Genomic DNA, 19,452 nt, shown 5'->3' with positions numbered 1-19,452 from the left:
TGTTGGAGGCTCTAGAAAGATTATTTATTTTGTATTTTTGGTCTAATATGGCTCTTTCAACATTTTGGGTTGCCGACCCCTGCACGACATTGATCTATCGATTCCTAAGAATCAACTACATCGATCAGTGCTCAGCAAGTCTGTCTTCCAGAAGATATATACAGGAACAATCTAACAACGTTTTAAAACGCAATCGATCAATTTTATTGACACTAGAAACTAGTTTTGTCCCGATACCAGTACTTTTCAGAGGCGATATAGTACAGAATATGATTTATTAGTATCGCGGTACTATACTAATACCGGTATACCGTACAACCCTACTAGAAACAAAAACATTGTATTTAAAGGCCTACTTAAACAGGGATAGCAGATCCATTCTATGTGTCATACTTGATCATTTCGCGATATTGCCATATTTTTGCTGAAAGGATTTAGTAGAGAACATCGACGATAAAGTTCGCAACTTTTGGTCGCTGATTAAAAAAAAGCCTTGCCTGTACCGGAAGTAGCGTGACGTCGCGGGTTGAAGGGCTCCTCACATTTCCCCATTGTTTTCAATGCAGCGAGAGCGATTCAGACCGAGAAAACAACGATTACCCCATTCATTTGAGCCAGGATGAAAGATTCGTGGATGAGGAACGTGAGAGTGAAGGACTAGAGTGCAGTGCAGGACGCATCTTTTTTCGCTCTGACCGTAACTTAGGTACAAGCTGGCTCATTGGATTCCACACTATCTCCTTTTTCTATTGTGGATCACGGATTTGTATTTTAAACCACCTCGGATACTATATCCTCTTGAAAATGAGAGTCGAGAACGCAAAATGGACATTCACAGTGACTTTTATCTCCACGACAATACATCGGCGAAGCACTTTAGCTACGGAGCTAACGTGATAGCATCGGGCTTAACTGCATATAGAAACAAAAGAAATAAACCCCTGACTGGAAGGATAGATAGAAAATCAACAATACTATTAAACCATGGACCTGTAACTACACGGTTAATGCTTTCCAGCCTGGCGAAGCTTAACAATGCTGTTGCTAACAACGCCATTGAAGCTAACTTAGCAACGGGACCTCACAGAGCTATGCTAAAAACATTAGCTATCCACCTATGCCAGCCAGCCCTCATCTGCTCATCAACACCCGTGCTCACCTGCGTTCCAGCGATCGACGGAGCGATGAAGGACTTCACCCGATCATCGATGCGGTCGACGGCTAGCGTCGGAAAGCGTGTCTGCTATCCACCTCAAAGTCCTCCTGCTTGTGTTGCTGCAGCCAGCCGCTAATACACAGATCCCACCTACAACTTTCTTCTTTGCAGTCTTCATTGTTCATTAAACAAATTGCAAAAGATTCACCAACACAGATGTCCAGAATACTGTGAAATTTTGAGATGAAAACAGAGCTTTTTGTATTGGATTCAATGGCGTCCGAATACTTCCGTTTGAACGATTGACCTCACGCGCATACGTTATCATGTATAGACGTTTTCAACCGGAAGTTTCCCGGGAAATTTAAAATTGCACTTTACGAGTTAACCCGGCCGTATTGGCATGTGTAGCAATGTTAAGACTTCATCATTGATATATAAACTATCAGACTGCGTGGTCGGTAGTAGTGGGTTTCAGTAGGCCTTTAAGTACGCCAAACTTTATATGAATTGGTTTTTAGCACTCTTAATGATAAATACGTTAAACGTTACGCGAGCCACACGACAAAAGTGATCAAAACAAGTACGCCGGATACCAGAAGAGAAGCAGACGGACAAGAAATGAACAAGTTACCATTGTGGTTCTGTGTGTGGAAACAATTAGGCTTTTGCAAAGACTGGGAGATGTTCTGAATAACAACGCCGACCGCCAAGGAACTTGCAGCGTTCCCGCAGCAGCAACAACGCAAAGAAGTACAAAACCCAAAACCAGTGAAGTTGGCCTTGTGTAAATCGTAAATAAAAACAGAATACAATGATTTGCAAATCATTTTCAACCTATATTCAATTGAATAGACTGCAAAGACAAGATATTTAACGTTCGAACTGGTAAACTTTGTTATTTTTTGCAAATATTAGCTCATGTGTAATTTGATGCCTGCAACATGTTTCAAAAAAGCTGGCGCAGGTGGCAAAAAAGACTGAGGAAGTTGAGGAATGCTCATCCAACACTTATTTGGAACATCCCACAGGTGAACAGGCTAATTGGGAACAGGTGGGTGCCATGATTGGGTATAAAAGCAGCTAGCGTGAAATGCTCAGTCATTCACAAACGAGGATGGGGCGAGGGTCACCACTTTGTGAACAAATGCCTGAGCAAATTGTCGAACAGTTTCAGAAAACAACATTTCTCAACGAGCTATTGCAAGGAATTTAGGGATTTCACCATCGAGGGTCCGTAATATCATCAAATAGGTTCAAAGAATCTGGAGAAATCGCACATAAGCGGCAAGGCTGAAAACCGACATTTAATGCACTTGCCCTTTCTTGAATATTACCGCACTGCTGTTTATTAAAAAGAGAGTAGCGGCAGGTCAAACCACGGCTCATTTGACCTGAAGAAATTTGGTTGCGATTATATTTTTAATTGTTATTTTGTACAGTATTTGTATCATTTTAGGTTGGAAAAACAACAGCAAAAGTAGCAGGTAAGTCTACTGTCAAAATGTTGGTTACTGTACTTTTATTGAAAATTTAGTGAATATTAAAAATGAGGTTTCCTTTTGTTAATTCAACCCAAAGTCGGGGTTGCAGTTTATCCAAATAAGATGTGAATGCATTGGCCATTAATTGTTTTCTACTTGCTTGTTTGTATCCATAATTCACCTATCCATTTTCTGCTGCTTGTCCCTTTCAAGTTGCTACCTCATCGTTTATATTTCATTACCTTACATGAAATAACAGGAATATAGGAACTTCCTCTGCAGCAGGGGTCACCAACGCGGTGCCCGCGGGCACCAGGTAGCCCGTAAGGACCAGATGAGTAGCCCGCTGGCCTGTTCTAAAAATAGCTCAAATAGCAGCACTTACCCGTGAGCTGCCTCTATTTTTTGAATTGTATTTATTTACTAGCAAGCTGGTCCCGCTTTGCCCGACATTTTTAATTCTAAGAGAGACAAAACTCAAATAGAATTTGAAAATCTAAGAAAATATTTTAAAGACTGGGTCTTCACTTGTTTTAATAAATTCATTATTTTTTTACTTTGCTTCTTATAACTTGCGGAAAGACAATTTTAGAGAAAAAATACAACCTTAAAAATGATTTTAGAATTTTTAAACACATATACCTTTTTACCTTTTAAATTCCTTCCTCTTCTTTCCTGACAATTTAAATCAAAGTAAAAAAGTAAAACATTTTTTTTTATTGTAAAGAATAATAAATACATTTTAATTTAATTCTTCATTTTAGCTTCTGTTTTTTCGACAAAGAATATTTGTAAAATATTTCTTCAAACTTATTATGATTAAAATTCAAAAAAATTATTCTGGCAAATCTAGAAAATCTGTAGAATCAAATTTGAATCTTATTTCAAAGTCTTTTGAATTTCTTTTAAAATTTTTGTTCTGGAAAATCTAGAAGAAATAATGATTTGTCTTTGTTAGAAATATAGCTTGGTCCAATTTGTTATATATTCTAACAAAGTGTAGATTGGATTTTAACCTATTTAAAACATGTCATTAAAATTCTAAAATTAAGTTAATCAGGAAAAATTACCAATGATGTTCCATAAATTCTTTTTTTAATTTTTTCAAAAAGATTCGAATTAGCTAGTTTTTCTCTTCTTTTTTTCGGTTGAATTTTGAATTTTAAAGAGTCGAAATTGAAGATAAACTATGTTTCAAAATTTAATTGTCATTTTTTTCGTGTTTTCTCCTCTTTTAAACCTTTCAATTAAGTGCAAATATCATTAATTATTAATAATAACATAGAGTTAAAGGTAAATTGAGCAAATTGGCTATTTCTGGCAATTTATTTAACTGTGTATCAAACTGGCAGCCCTTCGCATTAATAAGTACCCAAGAAGTAGCTTTTGGTTTCAAAAAGGTTGGTGACCCCTGATCTGCAGTCTACACTATCCAGTATTTATTTCACAGTCACATAGCTTAATTTTTTTTTGCTAAAAAGTTACTGAATCGATTTCAACTCACTGAATCGTTTCGGATCTTATCATTCTAAATTAAACAAACGTCGTCCCTGAATCACATCGGCAACCACAAATTATGATTTGAATCGAATCGTTACACCACTATTAGTTACGTCAGCGCATATCTCCATATATGGCCGACGTTTACCCCAAGAGCTTTGTGCAAGACTACCATTTTTAGTCCAAAGTTGTGGTCAATAAGCTCCTTCTTTTTCCCTATCCTGGCTCGTACATGCACATGCATTCTCCGCTGTTGCTTTTTCTAATAAAAAGTAGCTTATGATTATAACTTATATCTGTCAGTAGACGCCAGATGGAAGTGCTAAAATAATTAATAGTGTTTTTAGAGTTGGAATAAAACTGCGGTCATTAAGATTCCTCCATCCACAACAGACTCATTCTCGAGTGACTTCATATACTTTGTACCACTGCAATACAGAATACATTTTTTTGCATGTTCTTCAAAGACCATAATGTACAGCATACCACTGGACAAATGAGAACATTTCCTCGTGCATTCTTTGAACAACTTTACAAATAAATATGGACTTATTTCACTGATGCTAAAAAAGTATTGGTATTTTTGAGTAAGTATTTGTTTGTACTTCACCTCAAAAAAACCCCCCAGAATCTTCAGTCACCTGCAACAAGTACTTGAAGGTGATATTAAGCAAGTATCATCTAGGAAGTAACTTAATTTTGTTCAAATAATACGTGACTCTTGCAAACACACTTGTAACGGTAGCCTAACATCATAACAATTGTGTCTGATCAATTATCAATTTCTGCTAGAATTATGCGGAATGTATTCACTTAAAATACTGGAAAATCATGCACGTCTTTGCACATTTGCTGTGATAATTTTACTTGAATTAATAGTATTTATAACCTTAAATTACTCATGGTCAAACTGCTTGTCACAATGTTTCAAATGATTAAAAAGGCATTGTTTTTGGATAAAATGTCCTTTTTCCGGTACCTGTTTGAGCACCGGTTTAAATTTGGCAGTAGTATCGGACAGTATGCAGTGTTTCCCACACATTCATTTATTTGTGGCGGCCCGCCACGAAAGAATTAAGGCCGACACAAATGGATTTTTCTGCTTTTTTTTTTTTTTGTCCTGTCCAGTTTCTCAGGGAAATCATATAGTTGATGTAGATGCCCATATCGGCTGTTCAGATTTACTTTACAAAAGAGAAGTGTAGGATCAAGATTTTTGGAGCTCTTTGTTCAGTGGATCAGATGTTTGATGAAGCTCTGTGTCTATCAACCACCACTGCTGTTTTCTGTTTATTTGTTACTGACTGTGGCAGGACACCTCTGCCTCTGTTTCACTTTATGTTGCTGGTAAATAATATGGTTGTAGTAGTAGGCTAAAGTTAAATTATTTAGTATGCACTAATTAAAGGGGCAGAGCTTTAAGAGACATTTTAGCTTTTATATTTTATAAGATATATTTTTTGTAAGAACCACAATTAATAAATATATTTCAGTGAATAACTTATTGTTCAAATCTGTATATAAATATGTACATAGTGTTGCAATTATATTGTAAAATGGATGGATGGATGGACGTTTAAAACAAAACTGTTACTATTAATTAGTAAGTATACATTTTTTGAGCCTTTTTAGAGAAAATCATATCATTGTAGTAAATTATGCAAATTATTCGAAGATGTCATGGTGACCACACCCATAGCCACGCCCATAACCACGCCCCCACCGCCACAGGTATCTTGGCAGTTTAGGGGAAACACTGGTATGTAAACGATACCTACCTTCATTTAATGTCCAATAGAGTTCCTAATTACAAATAAAAATAAAAAACCCTATTGTTCATGTTAATGAGCCAGTCAATAGATTTGGTTAGTTTGTGACTATCACAACCCTTCAGTCTTTTGATCAAATTTGATATTCTTAACATTTAACGATGTATAACAGAGGTGTCAAAGTTCCTAAATATAATTTTATCAGAAAATGTTTCTAGTAAAAGTGTGTGGATGATGAAATTAATGTATTCTTGTGGGATATCGTTTATTGGAAAAGTATTTAATACTTGAGGAATGCTCATCAAACAATTATTTGGAACATCCCACAGGTGAACAGGCTAATTGGGAACAGGTGGGTGCCATGATTGGGTATAAAAGCAGCTTCCACGAAATGGTCAGTCATTCACAAACAAGGATGGGGCGAGGGTCACCACTTTGTGAACAAATGCGTGAGCAAATCGTCCAACAGTTTAAGAACAACATTTCTCAACAAGTTATTGCAAGAAATTTAGGAATTTCACCATCTACGGTCCGTAATATCATCAAAAGGTTCAGAGAGTCTGGGAAAAATCACTGCAAGTAAGCAATGATATTACGAACCTTCGATGCGTGTAAAGGATATCACCACTTGGGCTCAGGAATACTTCAGAAAACCACTGTCAGTAACTACAGTTCGTTGCTACATCTGTAAGTGCAAGTTAAAACTCTACTATGCGAAGCGAAAGCCATTTATCAACAACACCCAGAAACGCTGCCGGCTTCGCTGGGCCCAAGCTCATCTAAGATGGACTGATGCAAAGTAGAAAAGTGTTATGTGGTCTGACGAGTCCACATTTCAAATTGTTTGTGGAAACTGTGGACGTCGTGTCCTATGGAACAAAGAGGAAAATAACCATCCGGATTGTTATCGGCACAAATTTCAAAAGCCAGCATCTGTGATGGTATGGGGGTGTATTAGTGCCCAAGGCATGGGTAACTTACACATCTGTGAAGGCATCATTAACACGCGAAGTCCCAGAGAAGGGTCAATTGACACTTTTACCTAGAAAACACACAAGAGGGTCATTTGACCCCTAGTCCCCCCTGTGGACACTCCTTTTGTTATGAAAATGTGGCTGTTAGTGGCACACGGCAGGGGGCCACTTGAGCCTGTGTGGGGGAGGGGACCTTACAGCTCAAGCTTTAGTTCTGAGGTAGGTTGTGTGTGTTTTTGCAAGGATCAACAGAATGAAGGGATCAACACTCTGACATTTATTGTTAAAAAAAATACAAAACAAAACATATTTACAAAGAATGAAAAAGCAACTGTTTTCCCAGTTTTGGTGTGGAGGGTTGTTGCAGAAGCAATTGTTATTTTTGTGTGCCAAAAATAGTTTAAAAAAAAAAATTTACAAAGAAAAAAGCATATTTACAAAGAATGAAAAACCATGTCCATGTAAACGTGACTGACATACATTTGAGCAGTCACTCACAATCCTGGCACTGCCATTGCTCCTTTCGGCATTTCCCACATGTATAATTTTTCTGTCTACCTAGACAAACTGCCCCTAACAGCCTCATTACCATAACAAAATGAGTGATTAGTGTATTCGGGAAAAGCGTCGGGCCAAATGACCCCTCTCTGGGTCTTCTAGGTAGACGGAAAAATGCTGGGACTTCTAGTGTTAATGCTGAAAGGTACATACAGGTTTAGGAGCAACATATGTTGCCACCCAAGCAATGTTATCATGGACGCCCCTGCGTATTTTAGCAAGACAATGCCAAGCCACGTGTTACAACAGCGTGAATTCATAGTAAAAGAGTGCGGGTACTAGACTGGCCTGCCTGTAGTCCAGACCTGTCTCCCATTGAAAATGTGTGGCGCAATATGAAGCCTAAAATACCACAAAGGAGACCCCCGGACTGTTGAACAACTTAAGCTGTACATCAAGCAAGAATGGGAAAGAATTCCACTTGAGAAGCTTAAAAAATGTGTCTCCTCAGTTCCTAAATGTTTACTGAGTGTTGTTAAAAGGAAAGGCCATGTAACACAGTGGTGAACATGCCCTTTCCCAACTACTTTGGCACGTGTTGCAGCCATGAAATTCTAAGTTAATTATTATTTGCAAAAAATAAATAAAGTTTATGAGTTTGAACATCAAATATATTTTCTTAGTAGTGCATTCAATTGAATATGGGTTGAAAAGGATTTGCAAATCATTTATATTTACATCTAACACAATTTCCCAACTCATATGGTAACGGGGTTTGTATATAGCCCTGTTATGCAAAACACAAATGTCCACTGTAGAGGACGCTGTTCCCCAGGAGGACATACATTTTGCATAGCTGTATGATGCAAACGACCGTTATGCTGCCTTACATCAGCAAACAATGGATGTTCTGCACAATCAAAAGACTAATTTCTCATTCTAGTTGGACAACCCTGACACTTTTCGGTGACATTTCCCCCCCACCCCCGCCCCCCGCGCCCTCCCTGGCAGCAAACCCCAAACAAGCTCATTGGCTGTGATGAGGAACCCGCAGACAGAGCGTTGCTTGTTAGAAGAGTTTGTTGGCGAGAGAGGTACAAAAGGTGGAGGAGGGGAGGTCAGTCCGCTGGGCTGTGTAATGCCCATAGAGAAGTCGAAAAGCGAGGAGGACCAAATCCCTGCTAATCCACAATGCAGAGAGAGACACACACAAGTTCCAGTGCAAATTGAGAGGCAGGATGATACTCAGCCAGACCATGAGCTAATGTCACACTCTCTCATTAGGATTCTTTACTAATGCACCATGTTCCTAACATAAAACTAAAAGGAAATGTCATTGAAATTTAATTTTTTGTATTTTAAGAATGGAATTCAGCATAGCTAAAAGCACCGTTGAGGTTCACTTAACAAAAAAATGCAAGCTGATATAACAATATAATACAATGCAACTGTATTGTGGGTTAAAACCACAATTTATTTATCTACGTTTCTGAAGGGTGTATAACATTTTTGATTTAAATGTAATTGCTCAATTAACTTCAATCCAAATCAATTATATTATTAGAGACTTAAAATTTGAACTTTACAGTACAGATAAGAACGAAAATTATTTGCATTAGCTCGTTGTAGTGCAGGATAAAAGTGCAACAAGGTGCAGATATAGATAAATAGATTACTGTACAGATAAATATATTGCACTTTTGCATATGCATCCACGTTTACAGATGTATGTTACATTGTCTTTATATTCCAGCGAGGTAATCCATTTTTTGGGCGGAATTGCGGGGGTTGTGTATATATATATATATATATATATATATATATATATATATATATATACATAGCGTTCCCAGGCCAGAGAGATGTAATCCCTCCATCTGGTCCTTGTATCAGTATATAATATAAACTGAAATATACTAATATAATATATCAGTATATATTATATACTGTATATATATATATATATATATATATATATATATATATATATATATATATATATATATATATATATATATATATATATATATATATATATATATATATATATATATATATATATATATATATATATATATATATATATATATATATATATAATGTGTAAATATTACATATAGGTTATATTTTATATTGCTACTATGGTACATTTTTAGTCTACTTTATACCTGCATTATCCTTTCCAACCTTACCCTTTCCAACCTTTATAACTGCGCTACTGTGTGGAACAATTTCCCTTGTGGTTTAATAAAGTTTGTCTCAGTCTAATCCCAAAGACAAATACCAAACATTTAATGTTTTTTTTTAAAGCTGATTTTGAAGGCCTTTTTTAAATCAAATAATTTGACGGTTTAAATGAGTGAAATGAATCATGTTATGCAAATGTCTAGTAATTAAAAAATGTGACATCATTTTATCAACAGACCTTCAAAGGGATACAATTAGAAATAAGGTATATCTGTATTTTTGTTGAGGGTTGAAGTAATATACATATATTGATATATAATAATATAATATATATATATATATATATATATATATATATATATATATATATACATACATACATATATATACATATGTATGTATGTATGTATGTATGTATGTATGCATGCATATATATATATATATATATATATATATATATATATATATATATATATATATATATATATATATATATATACATATATATATTATAAATATTACATATAGGTTATATTTTATATTGCTACTATGGTACATTTTTTGTCTACTTTATACCTGCATTATCCTTTCCATCCTTGCCCTTTCCATCCTTTGTAACTGCGCTACTGTGTGGAACAATTTCCCTTGTGGTTCAATAAAGTTTGTCTAAGTCTAATCCTAAAGACAAATACCAAACAATGTTTGTTTTTTTAAAAGTTGATTTTGAAGGCCTTTTTTAAATCAAATAATTTGACAGGTTTGAATGAGTAAAATGACTTATGTTATGCAAATGTATACTAATTTTAAAAAAAATAAAAAAATAAAAAAGGGAAAACAATTAAAATAAAGCATATCTGTTCTTTTGTTGAGGGTTGAAGTTGATTTATAGATTTTTTTAAATAATAATAATAATAATAATAATAATAATAATAATAATAATAATATGTCTTGAAAAATAACATACTTTTGTCTTGTTTGGCTTTGGGGTAATGTCAACTACCAGTGCATCATACACCTGTGAAAAAATTGGAAATTTAGATTTTTAGACATTTAACATTAAATAAACTCACATGTATAATGGAGGAACACAACAAAAACAATAGCCAAAATTCAACAGAAATTTACTGAAAGGACAAAATAATCGGTCTGAGTTCCCTAAAGGGTTAACAAACTGCAGCACTCCTCCTGGGAACCAGCGTCCTCTGCAGTGGACATTTGTGTTTTGCATAACACCACTTATTTACCGAAGAAATGGATCAATAACACATCCACTCCAGTTGTCAAGACAGATACATGGCTGAAATATATTTGTGAATAAAGTTACGTTTTTTTTTTAAAACATGCATACAGTTACAATATCACACATTTCCATTTCCTCAATACAACATGTCCGAAAAGGAGTAGGAAGAAGCACAGCTTATTTAATCCTACTCAAGACAATTTAAAGTTGTTGCTATCCTTCTTTGTGGGGACATTGTTGATTGTCATGTCATGTTCGGATGTACTTTGTGGACGCCGTCTTTGCGCTACAGTAAGTCTTTGCTGTCGTCCAGCATTCTGTTTTTGTTTACTTTGTAGCCAGTTCAGTTTTAGTTTCATTCTGCATAGCCTTCCCTAAGCTTCAATGCCTTTTCTTAGGGGCACTCACCTTTTGTTTATTTTTGGTTTAAGCATTAGACACCTTTTTACCTGCACACTGCCTCCCGCACACCAGACTGTATCTCACGGCACACTAGTGTGGTTGAAAAACACTGATGTAGACCACAAGGAAGTGTTTGAAATGATAATATGACCCCTTTAAAGGCCTACTGAAACCTACTACTACCGACCACGCAGTCTGATAGTTTATATATCAATGATGAAATCTTAACATTGCAACACATGCCAATACGGCCGGGTTAACTTATAAAGTGCAATTTTAAATTTCCCGGGAAACTTCCGGTTGAAAACGTCTATGTATGATGACGTTTGCGTGTGATGTCAATGGTTGAAAAGGAAGTATTCGGACACATTGTATCACAATACAAACAGCTCTGTTTTCATCACAAAATTCCACAGTATTCTGGACATCTGTGTTGGTGAATCTTTTGCAATTTGTTTAATGAACAATGGAGACTGCAAAGAAGAAAGCTGTAGGTGGGATCGGTGTATTAGCGGCTGGCTGTAGCAACACAACCAGGAGGACTTTGAGTTGGATAGCAGACGCGTTATCCGACGGTAGCCGCCGACCGCATCGATGATCGGGTGAAGTCCTTCATCGCGCCGTCGATCGCTGGAACGCAGGTGAGCACGGGTGTTGATGAGCAGATGAGGGCTGGCGTAGGTGGATAGCTAATGTTTTTATCATAGCTCTGACAAGGTCCCGTAGCTAAATTAGCTTCAATGGCGTCGTTAGCAACAGCATTGCTAGGCTTCGACAGGCGGCACAGCATTAACCGTGTAGTTACAGGTCCAGTGTTTGGTTCGGTGTCTCCTGATAGTAGTATTGTTGATCTTCTGTCTATCCTTCCAGTCAGGGGCTTATTTCTTTTGTTTCTATCTGCAGTTAAGCACAATGCTATCACGTTAGCTCCGTAGCTAAAGTGCTTCACCGATGTATTGTCGTAGAGATAAAAGTCACTGTGAATGTCCATTTCGCGTTCTCGACTCTCATTTTCAAGAGGATATAGTATCCGAGGTGGTTTAAAATACAAATCCGTGATCCACAATAGAAAAAGGAGAAAGTGTGGAATCCAATGAGCCCTTTTACCTAAGTTACGGTCAGAGCGAAAAAAGATACGTCCTGCACTGCACTCTAGTCCTTCCTCATCCACAAATCTTTCATCCTCGCTCAAATTAATGGGGTAATCGTCGCTTTCTCGGTCCGAATCGCTCTCGCTGCTGGTGTAAACAATGGGGAAATGTGAGGAGCCCTTCAACCTGTGACGTCACGCTATTTCCGGTACAGGCAAGGCTTTTTTTTTTATCAGCGACCAAAAGTTGCAAACTTTATCGTCGATGTTCTCTACTAAATCCTTTCAGCAAAAATATGGCAATATCGCGAAATGATCAAGTATGACACATAGAATGGATCTGCTATCCCCGTTTAAATAAAAAACATTCATTTCAGTAGGCCTTTAAAGCGCCTTATATTGCGGTGCTCCTTTTGTATGTAAATAGACTTGAATAGACCCGCTCCTCGGCAGTGCGCCTTATAACCCGGTGCGCCCTATGGTCCGGAAAATACGATACTTGGACCATTTTAAAAGGGCATTGTTAGATGTTATTTAAAAAAAAAAAAAAACATCTAATATTGCAAACGCGCCATCATATTTGACACTTTCATTGTTCCCCCACGAGTGTGTGTCAAAGACAGCGAATGAAGTTATCCTCCTGGCATTCATCGCTCCTCATGGCGGAGGAAGAAAAAAGCCGCCGCAGGATGAAGTCGGCGTCGAGACACGAGGTTGAGCGATACGTCAGGTCTTTGTCGGTGTGAAAGGAATCATTTGGAAGACATGATCTCCTTTGACATGCATATAATGCGTTGATTTGAATAAACAATATGACTAATAGTGCGATTTGACGAGGATGGCGAGATGACGGCAAAAAAATAAATAAATAAATATTTTTTAAAAAGTAGAGAAGAGGAAGGGGTGGTGAAGAGGGGGAAGGAAGATGGATAGAAGAAGGGTTTAACTCCCTCTTCCTGTGAGTGTGTGTGTGTGTGTGCGTGTGTGTGTGTGTGTGTGTGTGTTATGAGGGGGATGGTTGGTCTGTGCAGACATGAATCATTCCCAGCGATTCAAGCGTTTCCATGACATCGCTGGGCACCGGTCCAGAAGTTTCTACAAAGTCTAAAAGGTAGTGACACACACACACACACACACACACACACACACACACACACACACACACACACACACACACACACACAAATGCACACCTTGAACTATTCTAGTGCTGGAATTAAAATAAAATCCTATATTTCCCGCCACGTAAAGCTTTATATTCATTTGGACTCGACGTTAATTCAACAGACGACGGCCAATGAGTAACCGCGGTCTAACAGACATCGCCCCCCCCCCCCTCGCCAACCCCTCCCCAGCAGGCATTTATTTCTTGGCATTGGCGCGAGTGAATACATCAAACGACAGATGAACGTATACGAGCGTCAAGGACGACTCAAGAGACGCGGCATCCAGCTCACATCTGTCCACTTCTACCTTCGGCCACAACGATATCGTCACAGTATCATATGTTTGCTTTAATTGATATCAAATGGAATGAAAATGTCAGTGTTTTTTCCCAAAGATTGGTAACGTATTTGTCAAAATAGTTTGCATTACAGCATTACGGCTGCCTAAGTCAGACGTACTGTGCTTCAACATACGGGTATTATTATGGTGTGCGTATGAGGACCGCCAAATTGACCCTCGACAGTGTATTTTATAACCCGGTGCACATAATATACGGAATAATTTTGGTTGTGCTAACTGACCTCAAAGCTATTTTATTTGGTATGTGTGGTAAGTGTGACCAGTAAGAGATACATGTAGACTGCAAGATGATGCTGGTAAACAACAACAAAACTTTTTAAAAATCCATCAAAATGTTTTAGTACGACTTTGGTAAGCTAAGAAGCCGCACCGCTTGACGAGTGGTCGAACATAACGGCTACCAAAGTCAGACGTACTGTGCTTCAACATACGGGTATTTAATTTAATTTAAGTTCTCGCAAACAGGTCGAAATTGTCAGTGTTTCACCAAAGATTGGTAATGTATTTGTGGTGGCGGGGGCGTGGCCAGGGCGGTGTCAAAATGACATCGTTGTATAGTTTGCATGAGTGGCTATGGCATTACGGCTACCTAAGTCAGACGTACTGTGCTTCAACATACGGGTATTATTACGGTGTGTGTATAAGGACCGCAAAATGGCACCTCGACAGTGTATTCAATTTATTGTATTAAATAAAGCAACAGTGATTAAACATTTGCATGCACACTGATATTGTGTACTTAATTACTTGGTGTGCTTTAAACATATTTTTGAACCCATTGTGGTTTTTCGTCCAAAATAAGTCACATTAACGACTACATTTTATGGCCAATCTTGCGCCAACAACATGGTTCACTTCCGACACATGTTTTTTCACGTTCACACACGTCTTTTTCAAACACACAACACTTCCTCATTCTCCGTCAATCATACAAAACCCAAAACCAGTGAAGTTGGCACGTTGTGTAAATGGTAAACAAAACCAGAATACAATGATTTGCAAATCCTTTTCAACCTATATTCAATTGAATAGACTGCAAAGACGAGCTACTTAACGTTCCAACTGGTAAACGCGGTTATTTTTTGCAAATATTAGCTCATTTGGAATTTGATGCCTGCAACATGTTTCAAAAAAGCTGGCACAAGTGGCAAAAAAGACTGAGAAAGTTGAGGAATGCTCGTCAAACACTTATTTGGAACATCCCACAGGTGAACAGGCTAATTGGGAACAGGTGGGTGCCATGATTGGGTATAAAAGCAGCTTCCATGAAATGCTCAGTCATTCACAAACAAGGATGGGGCGAGGGTCCCCACACGAATAGTTTGAAAACAACCTTTCTCAACGAGCTATTGCAAGGAATTTAGGGATTTCACCATCTACGGTCCGTAATATCATCAAAAGTTTAAGAGAATCTGGAGAAATCACTGCACGTAAGATATTACGGAGCTCCGATCCCTCAGCTGCATCAAAAAGCGACATCAGTGTGTAAAGGATATCACCACATGGGCTCAGGAACACTTCAGAAAACCACTGTCAGTAACTACAGTTTGTTCCTGCATCTGTGAGTGCAAGTTAAAACTCTACCATGCAAAGTGAAAGCCATTTATCAACAACACCCAGAAACGCCGCTGGCTTCTCTGGGGCCCGAGCTCATCTAAGATGGACTGATGCAAAGTGGGAAAGTGTTCTGTGGTCTGACGAGTCCACATTTCAAATTGTCCGGACTGTTCTCGCCGCAAAGTTCTGGCAGGCATATCAGTATCAGTATTAGTATGAAAGTGAACAAATCGAAGTTAATTATTTGTACTTTTCTCGCTCTTTTGAGCAGTCTTGTTTGAATTTTACAAATTAAGTTGATGAACTTAACTTGGAAATTGTTTGACGTTGTTGCAGATGTTACCTCAACTCATTTTATGAATCCGTGTCCAAAGTCAGGTGATCAGGGTAAGCAAAATGCCGGTGCCAGAAACTCATACAGGGGTTTGTACTGATTAAGAAGTCAATATCATCAGATTTTCAATGGTACTTCAACTCAGGCGGTGCATGAAAAAAAAAAGTCTGTCCTCCTAAGGGGGGGGAAACGTGAGAGAAGATACTTGAGAGCCACTGGCCTCGCACAAAAGGGGTATGATATTAATCTAATGCTATTTATTTATTTTGTGTTGAGTATAAAACGAAGACAAGCACAACATCAAATGAAAAGCACCAAATGAATACGGACTCACGAGCCTGGAGTTTGTTTTCCAGAGAAGATTAGATCATCGTGGTTTGATGTGTGGGTGGCAGGCAGTGTGTTTCCAATGTTTTGCAGTCCCTGAACATTTAGTCTTGGACAGGAGTAGCAGTTGTGGAAAGTTCTGGATAGCTCTAACGACTATTTTGATAGTGGACTAGTCATCGACTATCTTAACGATTAGTCGACTAATCGGATAATGAAGTGGCTCTAATTTAGCAATGGCCTCTTGAATTCAGTTTGAGATATTTTTAGGCATGTGCAAACCAACATACATTAAAGATTGCAACTTCATTCATAAATATTTATTAATAGTGTAACAGTGCTACTTAATTATTGCTACAAAAAACAACAACTGTATTTATGTTTGTTCTAAACCAGGGGTGTCCAAAGTGCGGCCCGCAGCTAATTGTTTACCCGCCCGCCACACATTCTGGAAATACTATTGTAAAAATAAAAAAGAACATTAAAAAAAAGTGGAATGAGGTGAAATCAAACGAGAAAAAGTTTCAATGTTGACACAAAAGCTGCCATGCAGGCTGTTTTTTTTCTCTTTTGTCTTTCTTCATTTTTCTTTTTTTGCCATTGCTCAAAAAAAAAAAAAAAGACAAAAAATCCATGTTATAATGAATTATTTTCAGGGCTCCAATTACTTCAAATATTTCACTTTAAAATGTTTTATGTGGTAAATATTGCATATATTGTGTAGTAGCCATATAAAAACATCAAAGTTTTCTTTGACAAAAGCGCATAAAACAAACAAAATAATAGTTCCAGATATATCTGAAGTTGATCTCGTAACTTAAGTGTTGAAAGTAAAAAAAACAACTAATAAAAATGTATCACTTTATATTTTTTGCACCTTTTGGATCCCAAATATTTTTAGTGATTTTTATTTATCTTTTCACTGTGATTACTCAAAAATATGAAATAATTAAAATCAATGGTGTCCTGCATTATTGATCTTTTAGGGCACTAATTACTAAATACTGCATATTTCAGTTTTACTATAAAAAAAACTAAGTTGTTTTTGACAGAAAAGCCATAAAACATTTGTTTTAGTTTGTATTACTTTATATCAACTTGACGTTGATATAGAGATTTACTGTAAGCGCTAAATAATTTAAAAAAAATAATAATCTGACTTATTTTTAACATTTTAATGACTGAGACCCTTTATGGTCCCCGGGACCCCTAAAGGTAAAATAAATAAAAAGTGCATATATTTTGTTATGGTTTGAAAATGAAAAATATCAAAATGGCCCCCACATGCTTTAAGTGTGCGGCCCTCAGTGGAAAAAGTTTGGACACCCCTGTTCTAAACAAACAACAGTGAAAATATTATCAACAAACACAAACACTAAAGCTGTAGCTTTCTCAAAATGAAAACAGCATTACGTGATAGAGATGTGTTTAGAAAGATGGTTTAATGATAACTGTGACCAGTAGATGGCAGTCATACATAAGAGATATGTGTAAACTGCAAGATGACGCCGGTAAACAACACCAAAACTTTCAATATTCCATTGAGAACATAGAACATTACACACGGCGCTGAAAAATCTGTCAAAATGTTTTTAGTACGACTTCGGTAAGCTATGAAGCCGCACCGCTTGATGGATTGTACTGTGCTTCAACATAGGAGTATTACCGTATTTTTCGGACTATAAGTCGCAGTTTTTTTCATAGTTTGGCCGGGGGTGCGACTTATACACAGGAGCGACTTATGTGTTAAATGATTAACACATTACAGTAAAATATCAAATAATATTATTTAGCTCATTCACGTAAGAGACTAGACGTATAAGATTTCATGGGATTTAGCGATTAGGAGTGACAGATTGTTTGGTAAACGTATAGCATGTTCTATATGTTATAGTTATTTGAATGACTCTTACCATAATATGTTACGTTAACATACCAGGCACGTTCTCAGTTGGTTATTTATGCCTCATATAACGTACACTTATTCAGCCTGTTGTTCACTATTCTTTATTTATTTTAAATTGCCTTTCAAATGTCTATTTTTGGTGTTGGCTTTTATCAAATACATTTCCCCCAATAAAAATACTGATAAAGTTGAGGAATGCTCATCAAACACTTATTTGGAACATCTCACAGGTGAACAGGCTAATTGGGAACAGGTGGGTGCCATGATTGGGTATAAAAGTAGATTCCATGAAATGCTCAGTCATTCACAAACAAGGATGGGGCGAGGGTCACCACTTTGTCAACAAATGCGTGAGCAAATTGTTGAACAGTTTAAGAAAAACTTTTCTCAACCAGCTATTGCAAGGAATTTAGGGATTTCACCATCTACGGCCCGTAATATCATCAAAGGGTTCAGAGAATCTGGAGAAATCACTGCACGTAAGCAGATAAGCCCGTGACCTTCGATCCCTCGGGCTGTACTGCATCAACAAGCGATATCAGTGTGTAAAGGATATCACCACATGGGCTCAGGAACACTTCAGAAACCCACTGTCAGTAACTACAGTTGGTCGCTACATCTGTAAGTGCAAGTTAAAACTCTATGCAAGGCGAAAACCGTTTATCAACAACACCCAGAAATGCCGTCCGCTTCGCTGGGCCTGAGCTCATCTAAGATAGACTGATACAAAGTGGAAAAGTGTTCTGTGGTCTGACGAGTCCACATTTCAAATTGTTTTTGGAAACTGTGGACGTCGTGTCCTCCGGACCAAAGAGGAAAAGAACCATCCGGATTGTTATAGGCGCAAAGTTGAAAAGCCAGCATCTGTGATGGTATGGGGGTGTATTAGTGCCCAAGGCATGGGTAACTTACACATCTGTGAAGGCACCATTAATGCTGAAAGGTACATACAGGTTTTGGAGCAACATATGTTGCCATCCAAGCAACGTTACCATGGACGCCCCTGCTTATTTCAGCAAGACAATGCCAAGCCACGTGTTACATCAACGTGGCTTCATAGTAAAAGAGTGCGGGTACTAGACTGGCCTGCCTGTAGTCCAGACCTGTCTCCCATTGAAAATGTGTGGCGCATTATGAAGCCTAAAATACCACAACAGAGACCCCCGGACTGTTGAACAACTTAAGCTGTACATCAAGCAAGAATGGGAAAGAATTCCACCTGAGAAGCTTCAAAAATGTGTCTCCTCAGTTCCCAAACGTTTACTGAGTGTTGTTAAAAGGAAAGGCCATGTAACACAGTGGTGAACATGCCCTTTCCCAACTACTTTGGCACGTGTTGCAGCCATGAAATTCTAAGTTAATTATTATTTGCAAAAAAATAAATAAAGTTTATGAGTTTGAACATCAAATATCTTGTCTTTGTAGTGCATTCAATTGAATATGGGTTGAAAAGGATTTGCAAATCATTGTATTCCGTTTATATTTACATCTAAAACAATTT

At 37.4% G+C, this 19,452-nt stretch overlaps 1 protein-coding gene across 4 annotated transcripts in view; it reads right to left on the bottom strand.

The window, feature by feature from the left end:
* tcf4 (transcription factor 4) overlaps positions 1 to 19,452 on the bottom strand; it is a 355,283-nt gene that overhangs the window by 222,373 nt on the left and 113,458 nt on the right. The window lies entirely within an intron of this gene.

Source organism: Entelurus aequoreus, linkage group LG21 (genome assembly GCF_033978785.1).
Source record: "Entelurus aequoreus isolate RoL-2023_Sb linkage group LG21, RoL_Eaeq_v1.1, whole genome shotgun sequence".
In the NCBI taxonomy this organism is placed as follows: Eukaryota; Metazoa; Chordata; class Actinopteri; order Syngnathiformes; family Syngnathidae; genus Entelurus; species Entelurus aequoreus.
This window is presented reverse-complemented; position numbering and strand designations above follow the sequence as displayed.